At 36.0% G+C, this 21,392-nt stretch overlaps 1 long non-coding RNA gene across 1 annotated transcript in view; it reads left to right on the top strand.

Annotated features, from left to right (window-relative positions):
* Positions 1-17,465: 17,465 nt before the first annotated feature.
* The window catches only part of LOC107872425, a 6,421-nt gene continuing 2,494 nt past the window's right edge, over positions 17,466-21,392 (top strand). The window contains exons 1-3 of the long non-coding RNA XR_001674837.2: positions 17,466-17,640; positions 18,363-18,518; positions 18,610-18,653. This is a non-coding gene — a long non-coding RNA (uncharacterized LOC107872425). The remainder of the gene's footprint in view (positions 17,641-18,362; positions 18,519-18,609; positions 18,654-21,392) is intronic.

Here is a 21,392-nt window from a genome sequence, read left to right as displayed (position 1 = left end):
TGTTGAAACGATTTTCTTATGCCCATGTAGATTTAGGAAAACCTTACGTACCTTAGATTATGAGATTTAAAAGTTGGAATCCAAATCTTGATACTTGGAACCCGGATTTTGATCCGTTTCTTGAGATCTTGGCTTAGGAGTTAGGGTTTTTGTGTTCTTGAGAAAAGGAGGATGATTTCAATTTGGGGAGAATATGAATTTGGGGCTAAAGTGCTCTTTTGGGGTTGAAATTCTGTGTTATGGATGTTTGGGGTCGAGGGGAAAGGACCAAAGTGACCCTTGACACTTAAGAAGCTAAAACTGTACAGAAATAGCCCCCGCGTCGCGGCCCCTAGTTGGGTTAAGTATCCCTCACAACACGACCCCTATTTGGGTCAAGCAGACCTCGCGTAGCGGGGCTATCGTGATCCCTTACTGTCTTACACAAAAAATGGCATAACTTTTCTCTCAGGTGTTGGATTAAAACGAAATTGGTATAGTTGGAAAGCTAATTTGATTATCTAAAATTTGGTGGGTCTTAATCTGTCAAATCTTATATATACAAAAAGTTATACTTGTTCAAATATAACCCTTATAGAATCGAATATTAAATTTTGGATAGATGAAGGGTTGTTAGCTCAACATTGCTTTAGGTTATTTCTATGAACATTTTTCACCTCATAACCACTTCATACACTAGGAGAAGGATCATGATACATGAATTTAAATAAAAACTATAGAACTAGAGCTTACTCACGTAGGAATGACGGTTCGTTTTCTAGCTCGAAAATGCGGGGTGTTACATTATCTCCCCCTTGGGATCATTCGTCCCCGAATGATGAGTAGGGAGTTGTTAAACTTATAAAAGTGTAGAATAAAGAACGAAACCTCGTATTGAACATTCTTCCTTAATAAAATATGCAAAGGAATCTACCGAGCTTCATGATAACCCCTAGAGAAACGTGTAAGCATGAAACATGAGGCAATGAGACTTTACATATGGATGATCTTGCACATGAGCTCTATGAATCATTATCATCACCACATATGTTAGGGGTTTATTTGATGATCATAGACCTGATTTATATTGGTACTAATCATGAATAAGATTTCGCGAAAAATAGAATTAGAAGCATTCTCTACCTTACAGAGTACTACGAATAGACTTAAACTTAAAGGCACTAACCATCTATACCCCAAACATTAAATAGCATACTTCACACTCGCAACTTACAATTCCCCAATCACGTGTCTAGCCACAAGAATTTGAGTCCCACTGTATAATACTTATATGTTTAAAACTAACTCAGAGAATAGAAGTACTAGCTTAAGCTACGGGGTCTTGTACTTTACATCCCTTTAAGAATATTTCTTCATCTTATCACTACCGTCACACACACACAAGATCTATTTTAGATAGTATAAACCACATAGTAGGTTTGCATTTTCAGCAATCAAAATATTCAAGCCTAATCATTACTACACCCACTACATGGATTTTCCCCACTAAGACCAGCAAATTTGATCACATTCACAAAGGTTGTCACCACATTTCTCCTTCTAAGCTATTTCGCACAACAAAAGTTCATCTCCTTTTTTTCTCTTTCACCCACAACCTTAGCTCGAGAATCACATCAAATTTTTCACCTTCAAGAACATTTATTTCCATACCTAACACACTACTACACTTCCACAACCACCATCATACAAACATAAAGAGGGTCATTAAAGGATCCGAGCATAAACATCATGAATGGAAGTAACATTATCATACAATCACTCATACTTATTGCACTACTTGAGGAGGGACATAAAGTGAAGATACGATAGAATAGACACGGAATGCTTCAGATATCAACCATTCGGATCATAAGTAAAAAGTCATTCGACACGAACACAACACAACATGATTTCCTTAGGACCGACCAAAATGAGAAATATGAAATGCATATTTCATGACCTATATGGCATAACGCCGTAATTTATGTCATTAACAACTAAGACAAGGATTTCACTTAAAGTGATTGCTTCTCATTCAAAGAGCTAAAATTTTTCCACGAGTTAGCATAAACTTTATCACTTTGGGTAATTCTGGCATAAGATGATTCCGCAACATGTAGAAACATATTTTCTTAGGGCCAAACATGCTGAGAGACATAGATTTTCACGGATCACGAACAACATAACATATGGCTTGGATACTCAAAATTTTGGATCACTGAGGGACATTATTGCTTCTTGTTTGGAGGTCGAAACATGACATGAGTTACATAGAGAGTTCAAACTTTAGGCATAGGCAAGACATGAATAAATAACGTAAGACATTAGCAGGATACTCTCCTAAATTGAAGTAGGAGGATTATGCTTGTGTAGAATTAGGTTCATTATGACTCCTTCCCGCAACTTGCCACATTGAGAAAAATTCGAGAACTAACTTGCTTCTCCATCTCCCCCTTAGATTAAAGTCACAATCCTAGACTTACAAACATATCCCCTTACCAATTCTATAACCACAACTCTTAACATAAAAGAGACATCACCAGATACTTAAACTCTAAAATATCCCTGGAGAACTATACTCTGAAGGCCTTGCCTTTCGAAAAAAATGCATCTCTTAACTTTTGCTAACCTCTATAGCCCTCACTCTACAACTCTCACTCCCATGAGCATACGCATTCACACTTCTTATCATAAAAGGGATACCAATATACATATGAATCCAACTCCTCTCATTTATTTCTAATATAATTACACTAAATTCTTTCTAGGACAACCTCAGGAACACTAATCATAACTTTCTCTAACACCCAAAGTCACCAACTTATGACTAACACTATTATGGGTATGGACACCCACATTTCCAAACACTTAATATCTAGCCTCAACTCCTCAGAATACTCGCATTACACCTCTAATCACATAACTTACACCTTAATAAAATTTGTAAAATCATACCCAAAGCTCATATTGCCTACCATTATTTCCTCAATTCAACTCTAACGAACATTGAACAACAGCTCACCAAACTTCTCCATACTATAATTTAAAGAATACAAACTAGGTATGTAAAACACTTATCCACATAAATGCTAAACTTTCCCTTTTTAAGTATGCTCTAACATTGCTTCTCCAGAACACTACTCTAATTTTTTTGCTATCCTCTATCGTCATCAACCTACAACACATAGTCTCATGACCATACACAACCTCACTCTGTATCACATAAAAATCCACTCTCTACTACTTAACCTTCTAACATTAGACCATTAACCACATATCCCATAGCATAAAATCTTTCCTAAAGAGTAACGCCATACTACCAAGGGATGCACCTTATTCATATATACTTACGTCATTATCTACTTAATGACTCACCCACAATTCATCATTTTAATGCTAGTCCTCATATACACACATACCCCAAAATTACCACTTAAACTTTTCATAAATTATCAACCTAGGCCATTTCAGACATTACATCAAGCCTACGAATTCATTTCCACACAACATACATCATTAATCTTAAGCTACTATTCTTACCACCACATTCTACATCTAAAATTCAAGACTATAGTCTGGTATCAATCATTTACCACCAATGAAGAGTGAAACATAATATGCTAGTCCATCAAATTTGGAAATTCTACCCATATACCCCATTTCCCTAGATACTACTTGTAACCAAATCACTTCCATGACATTACTACTACACCTCAAAATCTACTACATACCTTCTCAATAGAAGTACTAGTTTACAACTACTAAAGGAAAGAAGGTCAAGGGGGGTAAGGTCACACAATAGGCATGGTCAACCTTAATCTTATACCATAACCCTATAGAATCTTATCTACATATTCTACTTTCTCATATTATACTTACTTGCGCAAACATTCATTTAGACTACCTTCAAATTCCACAAACAACAATGAGTTTATACTTATAACTTATTGGAAAATCTAAACATTTCCTTTCACAATCGACAAGGGATTTCCATAACCACCATAACTATCCACTCTAGGCTCTTTCTCTATTCTTGAATAGATAATAATCATAGCCAAACACTTATTTTATCGAATACCTTACAATCTACAAATATTACTACCACATTAGTCCATCACTATTAAATGGAAAATCATTCCTCAATCAATGGTTATACAATTAAAAATATTTATATGCATAAAAGTCACCCTCACTCTGACTTCTAACCTTGTGACTTCATATCACCAGCTTCTTGGTCATATCTCACTACTAGTAGGTTATGACACTTTAACTTATACTACTACTCAGGTGGAAATACAGTTCCAACATTCCACTATATATCCATCCCCTTATGCATGACATTTACAACATAAATTTTGAAAAGGACTGAATATACTTAATACCTCAAGCTGAAAAGGACGATTTCATCAAAATCAAAGTTTACACTAGAATCAATACACCTTGAAGCACTAACGGACTCTTCTCAAGTCCTTGCACAATTTTATAATCTTTTATAACTTAATCAGAAAAGGACCATATCATTTGGATTCTAAGCTTTTGTACTTAATCACCTAAAAAATGAGACATATCTAAGGACAATAGAGTAAGAAAAGAATTAGGATAACTTTACATTCGTATGGACGACACCATAGCATAAACTAAATTATGAAAAAGGAATATTCTAACTCCATTGCACAAACTAGAACATGAAGAAAAAAAAACATTCTTAAACGACTTGTAGCCTCCTACTTATAAGTGTGGCACGCTACACACTCATAAATAAGACTCTACTCGACGCAATTTCGTAGACACCCTAAGACCATGAACCGTGCTTTGATATCAAGTTTGTCACAACCCAAATTGAGGCCCTAACCGTGAAGACCATCTCGAACCATAGTGATTCGATCACTCTTCTATCTCTGGTCATCATGCACAAATCTCGAATAATAAAAAAAAGATGTGGAAGTAAAATAAATGAAATCATGGTCATATTCTAAAATCTGTTTAATAATACGAAAATAAGTTCATCAACATCTTTTTCAGTCTGCAAAATATATACTACATACGACATCAATAAACTATCTGAATCTGGGACAAGGACCCCAGTGGATCAAAACCAAACTAATTAATAAATGACTAAAATGAAATACGCTTTCCGGAAAAAAGAAGACTCACCAACAATGCACTTCTTTTCTGTCTAAAAATTCTACGGCTTAGCAGGACCTCTAGATTGAGCCTCAAACCTTGAAATATAGGAGGCCAATACAGATGTACTGGTACGCAGAGCAATCCAAAATAATGTGTCTACATTTATATAACATAGATGAGAGAAAACCTAAAATATCATGCATAAAATAGTTAAAAACACATTGGCAGTTTCAGTGATCATAAAATGATTTTTTTTGACAATACAGTTCTAATCTTTGTATTACTTCTGCATTAGATGGTACACCCTACAATTCTACAACTCCACGATCTATATGGAGTCCGACCTTAGCTCGACGACCAAGCCCCCAACCCAAGTTTAATGCAAGAGTTGGAGTTTCTAATTTTGATACACCACAGGGCACTAGGCCAGCAATTAATCCCTTTAGGAGACATAATATTCTCGTATAGGCAAAACACAGTCTCGGGTAATGACTTTTCTGAGCTCGTGCCTTCTTCAGGTAACCACCTAACATCTTTTTATGCCTATTTTAGCCTTTTCTGAACTTGTATCATTCTAAGTTCAAAATTTGAAAATCTAAAAGAAAATCCACACTCTGTTTTGTTCTGTGTTACTATGGCATTATCTGAATTGGTATCGTCATACCAAGACTTACAAGTCAAAATTTTGAGCCATAAGGTATCATGCAAGATTCGTTCATTTAAAATAATGTTCAGACCACCAAAACATTCAGACAAGTATAAGAGAATTCATATTTCAAAATATAAGTCAAAACCATGCAAAGATTCTCATCTTTTCAATAATTCTAACAAACCTATGGTGGATATGTATTTTTGATAAAACCATGCAATTCTTTCATTATATACTTTCAGCATTTATCAACATGTAACCCCCCCCCCCCCTCTTCAAATCAAAACCATAATCAAGTCATAAACAATAATCAAGGCATTTGTAATCATGCTTCTCAAAATACATTCAAATAATCATGGCTTACGAAAACAAGAAACCTTTAAACGAGAGAGAGATTTCTAATAATTGATGCTCTCAATTTAATATTTAAATTCATCAAGTGAATATATATATATATATATATATATATATATATATATATATATATATATATATATATATATATAAGTAAGAGTTCAATTTTCTAAGGGAAGACTCTCAAGACAAAAGCAATAGTATCATTTAAGAGTTCATAATGTACAAGTGTAATGTATATTCCAAAACCCCTTCAAGAATTTATGATTTCACAATGTTTAAATGCTGTTGGAATAGTTTTCTTATGCCCATGTAGATTTATGAAAACCCTACGTACCTTAGCTTACGAGATTTGAAAGATGGAATCTGAATCTTGATACTTGGAATCCAGATTTTGATTCGTTTCTTGAGATCTTAGCTTAGGAGTTAGGGTTTTTGTAATATTGGGAAAAAGAGGATGATTTCAATTTGGGGAGAATATGAATTTTGGGCTAAAGTACTGTTTTGGGGCTGAAATTCTGTGTTATGGACGTTTGGGGTCGAGGGGAAAGGACCAAAGTGACCCTTGACCATTAAGAAGCTAAAACTGTGCGGGAATAGCCCCCACATCATGACCCTTAGTTGGTTTAAGTAGCCCTTATGACGTGACCCCTATTTGGGTCAAGCAGATCTCGCGCGCGGGGCTATCACGATCCCTTACTGCCTCACACGAAAAATGACATAACTTTTCGCTCAGACGTTGGATTAAGGCAAAATTGGTATCGTTGAAGAGCTAATTTGATTATCTATAATTTGGTGGGTCTTAATCTACCAAATTCTGTATATAAAAAAGTTATAATCATTAAAAGATAACCCTAGTAGAATCGAATATCAAATTTTGGATGGATGAAGGGTTTTTAGCTCAACTTTGCTTTAGTCCATTTCTATGAACATTTTCACCTCATAACCACTTCATATACTCGGAGAAGGATCATGACATATGAATTTAAATAAAAAAACATGGAATTAGAGCTTATGCACGTAGGAACGATGGTTCTCTTTCTAGCTCGAAAATACGGAATGTTGTATTATCTCCCCCTTGTGATCATTTATCCCCGAATGATGGGTAGGGACTTGTTGAAGTTATAAAAATGTAGAATAAAGAATGAAACCTCGTATTGAACATTCTTCCATCACAAAATATGCAAAGGCATCTACCGAGCTTCATGATAACCCCTAGAGGAACGTGTAAGCACGAAATATGAGGCAATGGGACTTCACATAGGGATGATCTTGGACATGAGTTCTAAGAATCATTATCATCACCACATGTGTTATGGGTTTATTTGATAATTATAGACCTGATTTATATTGGAACTTATAATGAATAAGATTTCACAGAAAATAGTATTTAAAGCATTCTCAACCTTACAGAGTACCACGAATAGACTTAAACTTAAAGGCACTAATCATATACCCACCAAACATTAAATAGCATACTTCACACTTACAACTTAAAATTCCCCAACCACACGTCTAGTCATAAGAATTTGAGTCCTACAGTATAATACTCCTATGTTTAAGTCTAAGAGAATAGAAGTGCTAGCTTAAGCTACGGGACCCTATACTTTACATCCCTTTAAGAATATTTCTTCATCTTATCACTATCGTCACACACACTCAAGATCTATTTTAGATAGTACCAACCACATAGCACATAGATTTACATTTTTAGCAACCAAAACATTCAAGCCTAATCATTACTACACCCACTACATGGATTTCCCGCACTAAGATCAGCAAATTCGATCACTTTCACAAAGATTGTCACCATATTTCTCCTTCTTAGCCATTTCGCACAACAAAAGTGTATCTCTTTCTTTTCTCTTTCACCCATAACCTCAGCTCGAGAATCACATCAAATTTTTCACCTTCAAGAACATCTACTCCTATACCTAACACACTACTACACTTCCACAACCACCATCATACTAAGATACAGAGGGTCATTAAGGGATCCGAGCATAAACACCATGAATGGAAGTTACATTATCAGATCATCACTCATACTTATTGCACTACTTGAGGAGGGACATAAAGTGAAGATACGATAGAATAGACACAGAGTGCTTCAGATATCAACCATTCAGATCATAAGTAAAGAGTTATTTGGCCTAAAAACAACACAACATGATTTCCTTAAGACCGACCAAAATGAGAAATATGGATACATATATCATGAGCTCTATGGCATAACACCGAAATTTATGTCATTCACAACTAAGACAAGGATTTCACTTAAAGTGATTGCTTCTCATTCAAAGAGCTAAAAATTTTCCATAAGTTAGCATAAACATTATCACTTTGGCTAATTCCGGCATAAGATGATTCCGCAACATATTGAAATATATTTTCTTAGGGCCAAACATGCTGAGAGACATAGATTTTCATGGATCACGAACAACACAACATATGGCTTGGATACTCGAAATATTAGATCACTGAGGGATATTATTGCTTTGTGTTTGGAGGTCGGAACATGACATATGTTACACAGAGAGTTCAAACTTTAGGCATAGGCAAGACATGAATATATGGCATATTACATTAGCAGGATACTCTCCTAATTGAAGTAGGAGGATTATGCTTGTGTAGAATTAGGTTCATCATGACTCCTTCCCGCAACTTGCCACATTGAGAAAAATTCGAGAACTAACTTGCTTCTCCATCTCCCCCTTAGATTAAAGTCACAATCCTAGACTTACGAACATATCCCCTTACCAATTCTATAGCCACAACTCTCAACATAAAAGAGACATCACCAGATACTTAAACTCTAAAATATCCCTGGAGAACTATACTCTGAAGGCCTTGCCTTTCGAAAAAAATGCATCTCTTAACTTTTGCTAACCTCTATAGCCCTCACTATACAACTCTCACTCCCATGAGCGTACGCATTCACACTTCTTATCACAAAAGGGATACCAATATACATATGAATACAACTTCTCTTATTTATTTCTAATACAATGACACTAAATTCTTTCTAGGACAACTGTCAGGAACACTAATCAAAACTTCCTCTAACACCCAAAGTCACCAACTTGTGGCTAACACTATTATGGGCATGGACACCCACGCTTCTAAAAACTTAACACTCTAGCCTCAACTCCTTAGAATACTCGTATTACGCCTCTAATCACATAACTTACAACTTAACAAAATTTGTAAATCATACCCAAGGTTCATATTGCCTACCAGTATTTCCTCAATTCAACTCTAACAAACACCGACCAACAACTCACCAGACTTCTCCATACGATAATTTTAAGAACACAAACTAGGTACGTAAAACACTTATCCACATGAATGCTAAACTTTTTCTTTTTAAGTATGCTCTAAAGGTATTGCTTCTCCAGAACACTACTCTTAATTTTTTGCTATCCTCTATCGTTATCAACCTACAACACGCAGTCTCATGATCATACACAACTTCACTTTGTATCACATAAAAATCCACTCTCTACTACTTAACCTTCTAGCATTAGACCGGTAACCACATATCCCATAGCATAAAATCTTACCTAACGAGTAACACCATACTACCAGGGGGTGCAACTTATTCTTATATACTTACGCCATTATCCACTTAATGACTCACCCACAATTCATTATTTTAACGCTAGTCTTCATATACACATATACCCCTCAATTACCACTTAAACTTTTCACAAATTATCAACCTAGTCCATTTCACACATCATATCAAGCCTACGAATTTATTCCCACACAACATACACCATTAATCTTAAGCTACTATTCTTACCACCATATTTTACATCTAAAATTCAAGCCTATAGTCTGGCATCAATCATTTACCACCAATGAAGAGTGAAACATAATATGCTAGTCCATCAAATTTGAAAATTCTACCCATATACCCCATTTCCCTAGATACTACCTGTAACCAAATCACTTCCATGACATTACTACTACACCTCAAAATCTACTACATACCTTCTCAATAGAAGTACTAGTTTACAACTACTAAAAAAAGAAAGTCAAGGAGGGTAAGGTCACATAATAGGCATGGTCAACCTTAATATTATATTATAACCTTATAGAATCTTATCTACATATTTCTTTTTCTCATATCATACTTACTTACCCAAGCATGCATGTAGACTACCTTCAAATTCCACAAACAACAATGAGTCTATACTTATAACTTATTGGAAAATCTAAACATTTCCTTTCACAACCTACAAGGGATTTCTATAACCACCATAACTATCGACTCTAGGATCCTTCCCTATTCTTGAATAAATAATAATCACAGCCAAACACTTCCTTTATCGAATACCTTACAATCTACATATATTACTACCATATTAGTCTATCACTATAAAATGGAAAATCATCCCTCAATCAATGATTATACAACTAAAATATTTATTGCATAAAAGTCACCCTCACTCTGACTTCTAACCTTGTGACTTTATATCACCAGCTTCTTGGTCATATCTCACTACCAGTAGGTCATGACACTTTTAACTTATACTACTACTCAAATCGAAATATAATTTCAACATTCCATTATACATCCCTCCCCTTATGCATGACATCTGCAACATAAATTTTGAAAAGGACTGAATACACTTAATACCTCAAGCTGAAAAGCATGATTTTATCAGAATCAAAGTTTACACTAAAATCAATACACCTTGAAGCACTAACGGTCTCTTCTCAAGTCCTTATGCAAATTTATCTTTAATAACTCAATCAGAAAAGGACCACATCATTTGGATTCTAAGCTTTTGTACTTAATCACCTAAAAAATAAGACATATCTAAGGACAATAGAGTAAGAAAAAAATTGGGATAACTTTACTTTAGTATGGACGACACCATAGCACAAACTAGAGTATGAAAAAGGAATATTTTGACTCCCTAGCACGAACTAGAACATGAAGAAAAAATAATATTCTTAAATGCCTTGTAGCCTCCTACTTATAAGTGTGGCATGCTACACACCCATAAACAAGACTCTACCCGACGCAATTTCGCAGACACCCTAGAACCATGAACCGTGCTTTGATACCAAGTTTATCATAACCCAAATCGGGGCCCTAGTCGTAACAAGTTGTAACGCCCTAATTTTTTGAACCAGAATGCTACACGATGCTTATGACCCCGAAGGACCACAAGCCAACCCATGACTTATATCTGTACCTGTAACTGTATAATATACATATAAAATATGGAAACATGAACAAAGAGGGCGTAAGGTTTAATCTTGAATAATAAAATATCTGAAATAAGGTGGTATTACAGTACCAAAACAAAACTAAAAATACTAAAGTCTAAATCTGAAAACTCTATAATCGTTTGAAAGCCTCTAAACTGTCTAAATAAGGAGTTGAAGGAACATGTCTCCAACTAACTCCTTAAATTGAAAATAAACTGAAATATTGGAATAATAAATGTAACGATCATGTCCTCAAAAGATGAGGACTCACTGCTTACTGAACTGCCACCGCTGATCTAAAATTTGCACCTCAGAATCTATGGTGTAACATAAAGAAAGCACCATAGCGCAAATGCATCAGTACAACTAAAGTACTGAGTATACATGAGGGTAGGCTAAATGCATGGGGCTTATATGCATGAACATGCTCACTAATATGAATGTGAGAATACATACATACATACATATATACATACATACGTAACTGCTACTGAACTCGTGGAGATACTGAGTACTTGAGTTTGAACTCTGACAATATGAGTTTCGTGATACTGAGATACTGAATGACTGATAACATGGATGACTGTATCTAACAGTCCTAATTCTGGGGAAAACTATCTGAGTTCCAATCTGTATCTGAACATCTAAGTCTGAGATCAGTCCTAGCTAACGAGTGATCTCTAAAACTGATAATGAGAATACTCAACTGAATCTAAGATTGAGATCAAGCCTGTCTGCTGGGTGACCTCTAGATCTAATAATAAGCATCTTAATATGGGACCAAGCCTATCTGACGGGATGGTCTGGGAATCAATGGAACTATCTGAGTTCCTTACTGAGATTGATGACTATATCTGACTATCCTGATTCTTGATTTCTACTCTGAAGACTGATGCTGAAATTGTAATTATAACTGTGACTGTGGGAGGTAGTAACCTAACTGATATGCCCTGATACTATATTGGTGGGTTTCAATCTTTGCCCTGAATGGAAGGGAGTCAATATCATGCCGCGGGTAGAGACCTCTACTATGGTCAAGCCTCTCTGACGGGTGACCCTGAACAGGAAATCAAGCCTAAGGCAATACAATAGTCAAGTATAGCCTTAATTTGATGGGTGAATCCTGTCCTGTGCTGGCTACGCAGTTCTGGAGTACAGGGATTACTGCTAACGGCTCTGCCTTTATAACGGGAAAAACTGCCATCCCTGCACTCGCTCGGTGCTAGTCCCAACTCCCAACTGAAAGACTCTAAAAAGATTAACTGCGCTGAACTGACTAACTGAACTGATTTATAAACTGATTAACTAAGCTGATAATATTTTCTTAGCAGAACTAAGCTGAATTCACTGAGTTTCGTTGACTGACGAAAAAGCTACTTGAGATCTGAGGTTTGACTAAGAGTACTGAAACTACTGGGACTACTGAACTACTGAGATTTCTGAGTTTTTCTTAGTCACGTGACTAACTGAAATCTATGGAGCATAGCTTGACTGAGGATGTCTTGAAACATGACACTAGCTCTAGGCACACAGCTATAGTTTTTGGGTATAAGTACCCACATGACTGACTTGATCATAAGAGTAGAGTCCACAATTCACAATATCATAAGTAAGGATTTCACAATAAGAATGATTCTCAACAAACTATCACATGATCGGGAATGCACACAACATGTATATACTTTCATGGCTTCAATAACATGGTCATTCCATATCACAACAATATCATAAGCATCTCATACAACATCTTTAATTCAAGACAATAGCATGGGGATCACGTTGAACATAAACTTAGAACATGGAATTGTCATTTAGGACTTATTATGTCATAAAAGCATGATTTCTATTCCCTTAGGTATTTTCACAAACACCTTACATGCACATCTTAGGCATAGGTGGATTCATCAAGATTACAAATATTCAACCACCAATTTCACATATTTATACATTAAATACCACCATATCCTCATACAAAATATACAAAGATCCTATCTTAGGCATCATCAAACTCCAACCACATGAACATCAACCACCAACAACATAAACATCATAATACATAATTTAGAAGATGGTTCTTGAGCTTTATGGACGAAAGGAGTCCATGAATCAACTCCCTCATACCTTAGAAGAAAGATTCTTGATGATTGACGGAGGAATTTCCTTGAAATTGGATCTTCATGCTTAATTATGCAACCCTAGTTGTTTTTCTCTTTTAGTGATCTTAGATGATGAACTTAAAATGTTAGTAGGGTTGTAATGTAATTATGAGCTATATATTTCGTAGGGTTAAGTTTAGGGATGTGTAAGGAGTGTTAAAAGACTTAATTACCCTCAAAATAACTCAAAACGGAGTGTTTAAGTCACTTGAAACCATAAGATATGCACCGCATATGATATCGCATATATTTACATAGGCGCCGCATATGATATCGCCTAAATTTACATAGGTTCCACATATGATATCGCCTATAACTACATAGGCGCTGCAAATGATATCACCTATATTTACATAGGCACCGCATATGCTATCGTATATGCTTTCCAGTGGCCATGTGCGATTGGTTAGGCGACGCACTCTACTTCGCAAAGCCATAACTCCTAGCTCGGGTGTCGGATTTTGATGAAATTGGTATCATTGGAAAGCTATTTGATTCTCTATAATTTGGTGGATAGAAATATGTCGAAATACCACATTAATATCGAGTTATACTCGTTCAAATATGACCCTTATGAAATCGAACACTAAAACTTGATGGATTCAAAAACTCTTAGCTTGTACTACCTTAAGTGACTCATATGAACATGCTTAACGCATCATAAGCTATCTTATCGCTAGGATACTCATTGTAAGTCATGTACTCAAGTATGAATCACAGGATAGGAGATTTCATATGTAGGAAAAATGGTTCGTCTCCTAGCTTAGAAACATGTGGGGTATTACACGAGCATCTCGAACCATAGTGATCCGGACACTCTTCTACCACTGGTCATCATACACAAAACTCGAATAATAAAGAAAAGATGCAGAAGTAAAATAAACAAAATCATGATCATATTCTGAAATCTGTTTAACAATACGGAAATAAGTTCATAAATATTTAGACAACATCTTTTTCAGTCTGCGAAATCTTTACTACATATGACATCAATAAACTATCTGAATCTGGGACAAGGCCCCCAGTTGACCAAAACCATACTAATTATCAAATGACTGAAACAAAATAGGACCTCCAAAATAAAGAAGGCTTACCAACAGCTCACTTCTCTTCTGTTTGAAAATTCTACGACTTAGTAGGACCTCTAGATTGAGCATCAGACCCTGAAATATAGGGAGTCAATATAGATGTACTGGTATACAGAGTAATCCAAAATAATGTGTTTACATATATATAACATAGATGAGAGCAAGTCTGAAATATCATGCATAAAATATTTAAAAATGCATGGGCAGTTTCAGTGATCATAAAACAATTTTTTTTGACAATGCAGTTCTAATCTTTATATTACTTCTGTGGTACATCCTACAATTGTATAATCCCACGGGCTATATGGAGTCCGCCCTTAACTTGGTGGCCAAGCCCCATCCCAAGTTTGCCACAAGAGGTAGAGTTTCTAATTCTAATATACCACAGAGCACTAGGCCAACGTATAATCCCTCTAAGGGACATAATAATCTCGTATCGGCAAAACACAATTTTGGGTAATGAGTTTTCTAAAATCGTGCCTTCTTCGGCTAACCACCTAACATCTCTTTATGCTCATTTTTAGCCATTTCTGAACTTGTATCATTCTTAGTTCAAAATCTAAAAATCTGAAAGAAAATCCACACTATGTTTTGTTCTGTGTTACTATGGCATTACCTGAATTGATATCATCATACCAAGACTTACAAGTCAAAATTCTGAGCCATAAGGTATCATGCAAGATTCGTTCATTTACAATAATGTTCAGACCACCAAAACATTCAGACAAGTATAAGAGAATTCATACTTTAAAACATAAGTCAAAATCATGCAAAGATTTTCATCTTTTCAACAATTCCAACAAACCTGTGTTGGTCATGTATTTTTGACAAAACCATGCAATTCTTTCATTATATACTTCGGCATTTATCAACATGTAAAAACCCCTCTCTTCAAATCAAAATCATAATCAAGTCATAAACAATAATCAATGCATTTGTAATCATGCTTCTCAAAATACATTCAAATAATCATGGCTTACGAAAACAAGAAACCTTTAAACGAGAGAGGGATTTCCAATAATTGATGCTCTCAATTCAATATTTAAATTCATCAAATGCATACATTTATATATATATATATATATATATATATATATATATATAGAGAGAGAGAGAGAGAGAGAGAGAGAGAGAGAGTTCAATTTTCTAAGGGAAGGCCTCAAGACCAAAGAATAATATCATTTAAGAGTTCATAATGCACAATTGTAATCTAAATTTCAAAACCCCTTCAAGAATTCATGATTTCACAATGTTTAAATGTTGTTGAAACGATTTTCTTATGCACATGTAGATTTAGGAAAACCCTACATACCTTAAATTACGAGATTTGAAAGATGGAATCCGAATCTTGATACTTGGAACCTGAATTTTGATCTGTTTCTTGAGATCTTAGCTTAGGAGTTAGGGTTTTTGTATTCTTGGGAAAGTGAGGATGATTTCAATTTGGGGAGAATATGAATTTGGGGCTAAAGTGCTATTTTGGGGGCTGAAATTTCGGGTAATGGACGTTTGGGGTCGAGGGGGAAGGACCAAAGTGACCCTTGACCCTTAAGAAGCTAAAACTGTGCGGGAATAGCTCCCGCGTTGCGACCCCTAGTTAGGTTAAGTAGCCCTCGCGACGCGAACCCTATTTGGGTCAAGCAGACCTCGCATCGCAGGGCTATCGCGACCCCTATTTGGGTCAAGCAGACCTCGCATCGCAGGGCTATCGCGACCCCTTACTGCCTCACACGAAAAATGGCATAACTTTTTGCTCAGGTGTTGGATTAAGGCAAAATTAGTATCGTTGGAGAGCTAATTCGATTATCTATAATTTGGTGTGTCTTAATCTACCAAATTTTATATATACCAAAAGTTATAATCGTTCAAAGATGACCCTTGTAGAATGAAATATCAAATTTTGGATGGGTGAAGGGTTCTTAGCTCAACTTTGCTTTAGGCCATTTCTATGAATATTTTTCACCTCATAACCATTTCATATACTAGGAGAAGGATCATGACACATGAATTTAAATAAAAATCATGGAATTAGAGCTTATGCACGTAAGAACAACGGTTCGCTTTCTAGCTCGAAAATGCGGGGTGTTATATCTACACAATTCATTGGAAAAGAACACATCAAAATAATAAGTTCATCATTTTGAATTAAAAAAAAGTTTAATGTATGTTGAAATTGACACTTCGAATCTAAAGATATCATCTCTTGTATTTTAAAATGACCACCGATTGAATTTCTTAATTATATAATGAAAACTAGCGATTGACATGGACCTGATGGTGCAAAAAAATTAAAATACGATGACTTTTATTTAGTCACTTTTGAAATAAATATTGAGAAATATTATTTCCCGACATTCATGAAAAAATACCACAAAAACAGACATTTAATGAAAAATATTATAAAAATAACAACATTTGATACAAATATTAAAAAACGCTACATGTTTTATTATTATTTGCTAATTATCAATTTTTATACATAATGTTAAAAATTTAAATATCTTTAAATTATGCAACACTCTTTATATTATTTAACTTTTTTTAAAAATTATTGAATGCATAACTATTACTCATATACTCCCTCCGTTTCATAATAAATGAATTATTGGAGTATTTTTTGTACTTCAAAATAAGTGAATTACTGAAAAAAATTTTCAAATTTACCCTTGAAGATTTGACAACCAAGGGGCCCATTAACTGATAAAAAAATAAAATAAATATAATTTTGTACTTTGAACAAGGGTAAAAATGGAAAACTATTTTAAATTTATGTCTTTAATTCTTTTTTTTTAATTTGTGCGTCAAAATTTAACAATTTATTTATTATGAAATGGAGGGAGTAGTATAATACTCTAAACATATTAAGAATGAGTTTGGGACAAAATTTTGGAATTAAAATAATTGTCAAAAACTTCCCTCCCAAATTTCCCTCTCAAAATCTCCCAAAAAGAACCCGACTATCTACCTCCCTCTCAGAATTAGATCATTCAAGTTCACCCTAACATTCCCCATTTTTACCATCTCGTTAAATACCCTCCACTTCAGGAATAGCATATAACATGTAATGTCTTATTACTTAACTCTCTCTTCTTTTTTCTTCTTTTCTTTTATTATGCATTGAAATAATATCGGGTTAGTATTTTTATTGAATTCAAATTATTTCTCTTTCTGGAGTGTGTTTTGAATTTGAATTTTACAAATGAATTAAATTATGTTTATATATTGTGCATTTAATGTGGTGTTGTAATAGAGTAGTGATTAGGAGATGATTTGTGGAAGAAAGTTGTGTAGAGGTGTACACAGATTGTGCGCTATAGTTATTTGATGAAATTTCTCAGAGAGTACATTGGGTATATTGTTGTTGTTGTTTGATTTAGTAGCGTGCAGGTCAACAACAAAGGATTCTTCAAATTCTCCAGATTGCACAACTTATGTGCCACAAAAATTGTCTTTCATACCTCTGTCAACTCAAGGTTATAAACAGTTGCTTCGCTTATATTTGCACTGATTATTGTTTAATATATTTTTTGTTCAACAGTCTTTCAATTGGCGACACACTAACCCAATTAATTCAGATTTACATTTTAGATATGATCATTTAAGAGAAAAACACTCCTTATTAGAAATTTTTTTTGTTCTTGAGACTCGAACTCGAGACTAAATGCTAATATTCTTGCTTTTTATCGTTTCATTAGATATCTATGAAGGAATGTTATGTCTAGTACTTATTATTCCTTTTTAACACATTCTGGGAATAATTATTAATGTGTACTATCTATGCAGAACACAAATATCCATTCCAAATAAGTAGAAGCATGTTACCATAAAGATAAAGTCATGCTTGTAGGATTGTCCAAGATCAACTAAAGAGAATAGTTTAATTCGTGAAAAATAGAAGTTGGTGCTGAAGTAAACTGGAGGTTGTATCAGAACTCAACAGTAAGGTTTTGATGGTTATTTGATAACACTGCTTCCTTAGTATTTGATTCTTAGTAATTGATTGCTTCTTGGTTTGATTTTATAAATACAGATCGACAGAATTGGAGAAGCAAAATGAAAATCTATGACACTGTTGTAAGTAATTAAATTAAATTCCTACGATTAATGATTCAACCTGCTATTTGGTCTAACTGTGTACTATTATTTGTTTTCATTGTGTTAATACTATTGTCCATGTTTTAGGGATCCTCGACTTGATAACTGTAATGGAAACCTATTAACCTGCTCCCCCTAAATGTGAAAGGTGTGTTTGATATGGATAACTCTCAATAGGAATAAAACAAACCTATGTTACTCAGACTCTTCAAACACGTCAATGAGTGTGTCGGATTCTAAAAAAGTAATGTAGTGTGGAGAATCCTACACGGGTGCGGCATCGAAAGTAAAAAGTCCACACAACTTAGTAACAAAAAAGGTTCTTTTGGGGTTGTTTGTTTTCCTGCTTTCTCATAAGTTCGTCTTTGAAGTTCAAAGAACAAACGAGTTTTTCAACTTCATTTATGAGCAGAATATATTTTAAGAATCTTTATGGACTTATCTACAATGTATAATAAATAATATAATTTTGTTCTTGTTGTATTCGGGCAACGTCCGGGTTATCCTTACTAGTTTGCATATATGTTTGATTGTTTTCATTGCAAAATTAGTTTAATCAATTAAAAGGCAGAGTTGATTAAATGATTGAAGAAAAAATTCAAGTGATGGTTGTAGCTCAAGGTGGACAATCAAATGATGAAAATTAATAGGTAGTAGCTTATTTATATTTTTTTTATATTACTACAACAACAACAAACCCAGTGTATTTCCACCTAGGGGGGTCTGGGGGGTAAGATGTACGCAGTCCATACCTCTACCTCTGATGAAGTAGAAAGGCTGTTTTCGAAAGACCCCCGGCTCAAGGCACGAGACACCACACAAACACATAGTAAAGCACAGAAGCAGATTACATAACATAAATACGGCACCCATAAGGAATATAAAACAGAGGAAAGCAGAGGAAAGCACACAGATTCGTAATAAAAATGGAACACGGGATACGGAATCATAATAGGAATAAAACCCCCACGAAGTAATTCCCTACACTAGCGACCCAAACTGGCCCTAATCCTCTGCCGTAATTTGCGTCTTCCAGACCTTCCTATCTAGGGTCATGTCCTCGGTGAGCTGTAACTGTTCCATGTCCCGCCTAATCACCTCACCCCAGTACTTCTTCGGCCTACCCCTACCCCGCCTAAAACCATCCAACGCTAGCTTCTCACACCTACGGACCGGGGCGTCCATGCCCCTCCTCTTCACGTGTCCGAACCATCTCAATCGTGCTTCCCGCATCTTGCACTCCACTGAAGTCACACCAACCTTCTCCCGGATAGTCTCATTCCGAACTCTATCCCCTCTAGTCAGTCCACACATCCAGCGCAACATCCGTATTTCTGCCACCTTCATTTTTTGGATGTGGGAGTTCTTAACTGGCCAATACTCCGCTCCATACAGCAAGGCCGGACGGACTACCACCCTGTAGAATTTGCCTTTAAGCTTGGGCGGCACCTCCTTATCACACAACACCCCCGACGCGAGTTTCCACTTCATCCATCCCGCCCCAATACGGTGCGAGACATCCTCGTCAATCTCACCGTTACTCTGGATCACGGACCCGAGATATTTGAACTTATCCCTCTTACATACCTCTTGTGCTTCCAGCTTCACTACTACCTCATTCTCCCGCCTCACGTCATTAAACTTGCATTCCACATACTCTGTCTTGCTTCTGCTCACCCTGAACCCTTTAGACTCAAGAGTTTGCTTCCACACCTCTAATTTGTCATTCACACCCCCTCGAGTCTCATCTATCAGAACTACATCGTCTGCAAAAAGCATACACCACGGCACCTCCCCTTGAATACGCCGCGTCAACACATCTATTACTAACGCAAACAAAAAGGGACTAAGAGTAGATCCCTGATGCAATCCTGTCAGGACAGTGAAATGCTCTGAGTCTCCTCCCGCCGTCCTCACCTGGGTTTTCGCTCCCTCATACATATCCTTAATTACTCTGATATATGCCTGCGGTACTTCACTCACCTCCAAGCATCTCCAAAGCACCTCTCTGGGGACTTTGTCGTAAGCTTTTTTCAGGTCGATAAACACCATGTGCAGATCCTTTTTCCTTTCCCTATACTGCTCCACCAACCTCCGTACCAGGTGGATTGCCTCCGTCGTCGAGCGGCCGGGCATAAATTCGAACTGGTTTTCCGAAATAGACACTATCCGTCTCAGCCTCACCTCGACCACTCTCTCCCAGATCTTCATAGAGTGACTCAATAACTTAATCCCCCTATAGTTATTGCAACTCTAAATGTCCCCCTTATTTTTATAGAGAGGGATCATGGTACTCCACCTCCACGCCTCGGGCATCTTTGCCATCCTGAAAATTTCATTAAACAATCCAGTCAACCACCTTACACCAGCCTCTCCAACGAACTTCCAAAACTCCACCGGTATCTCATCTGGCCCCGTCGCCCTACCCCTTCGCATCCTACGGACAGCCTGTCTAACCTCTTCTACCTTAAAACGTCTACAATAGCTAAAATCCCGACACTCATCTGAGTGCTTTAGTTCCCCTAACACAATAGCTCTATCCCCTTCGTCATTCAAGAGCCTATGAAAGTACGACTGCCATCTCTTCTTTATGTGGCCGTCCTCCACCAACACTCTACCGTCCTCCCCCTTAATGCACCTCACCTGATCGAGGTCACGACCCTTCCTCTCCCTAGCCTTAGCGAGTCTAAACAACTTTTTCTCCCCTCCTTTCCCCTG

Source organism: Capsicum annuum, chromosome 5 (genome assembly GCF_002878395.1).
Source record: "Capsicum annuum cultivar UCD-10X-F1 chromosome 5, UCD10Xv1.1, whole genome shotgun sequence".
Classification (NCBI taxonomy): Eukaryota; Viridiplantae; Streptophyta; class Magnoliopsida; order Solanales; family Solanaceae; genus Capsicum; species Capsicum annuum.
The sequence above is the reverse complement of the archived record's forward strand: the minus strand, read 5'-3'. Positions and strand labels throughout refer to the sequence as shown.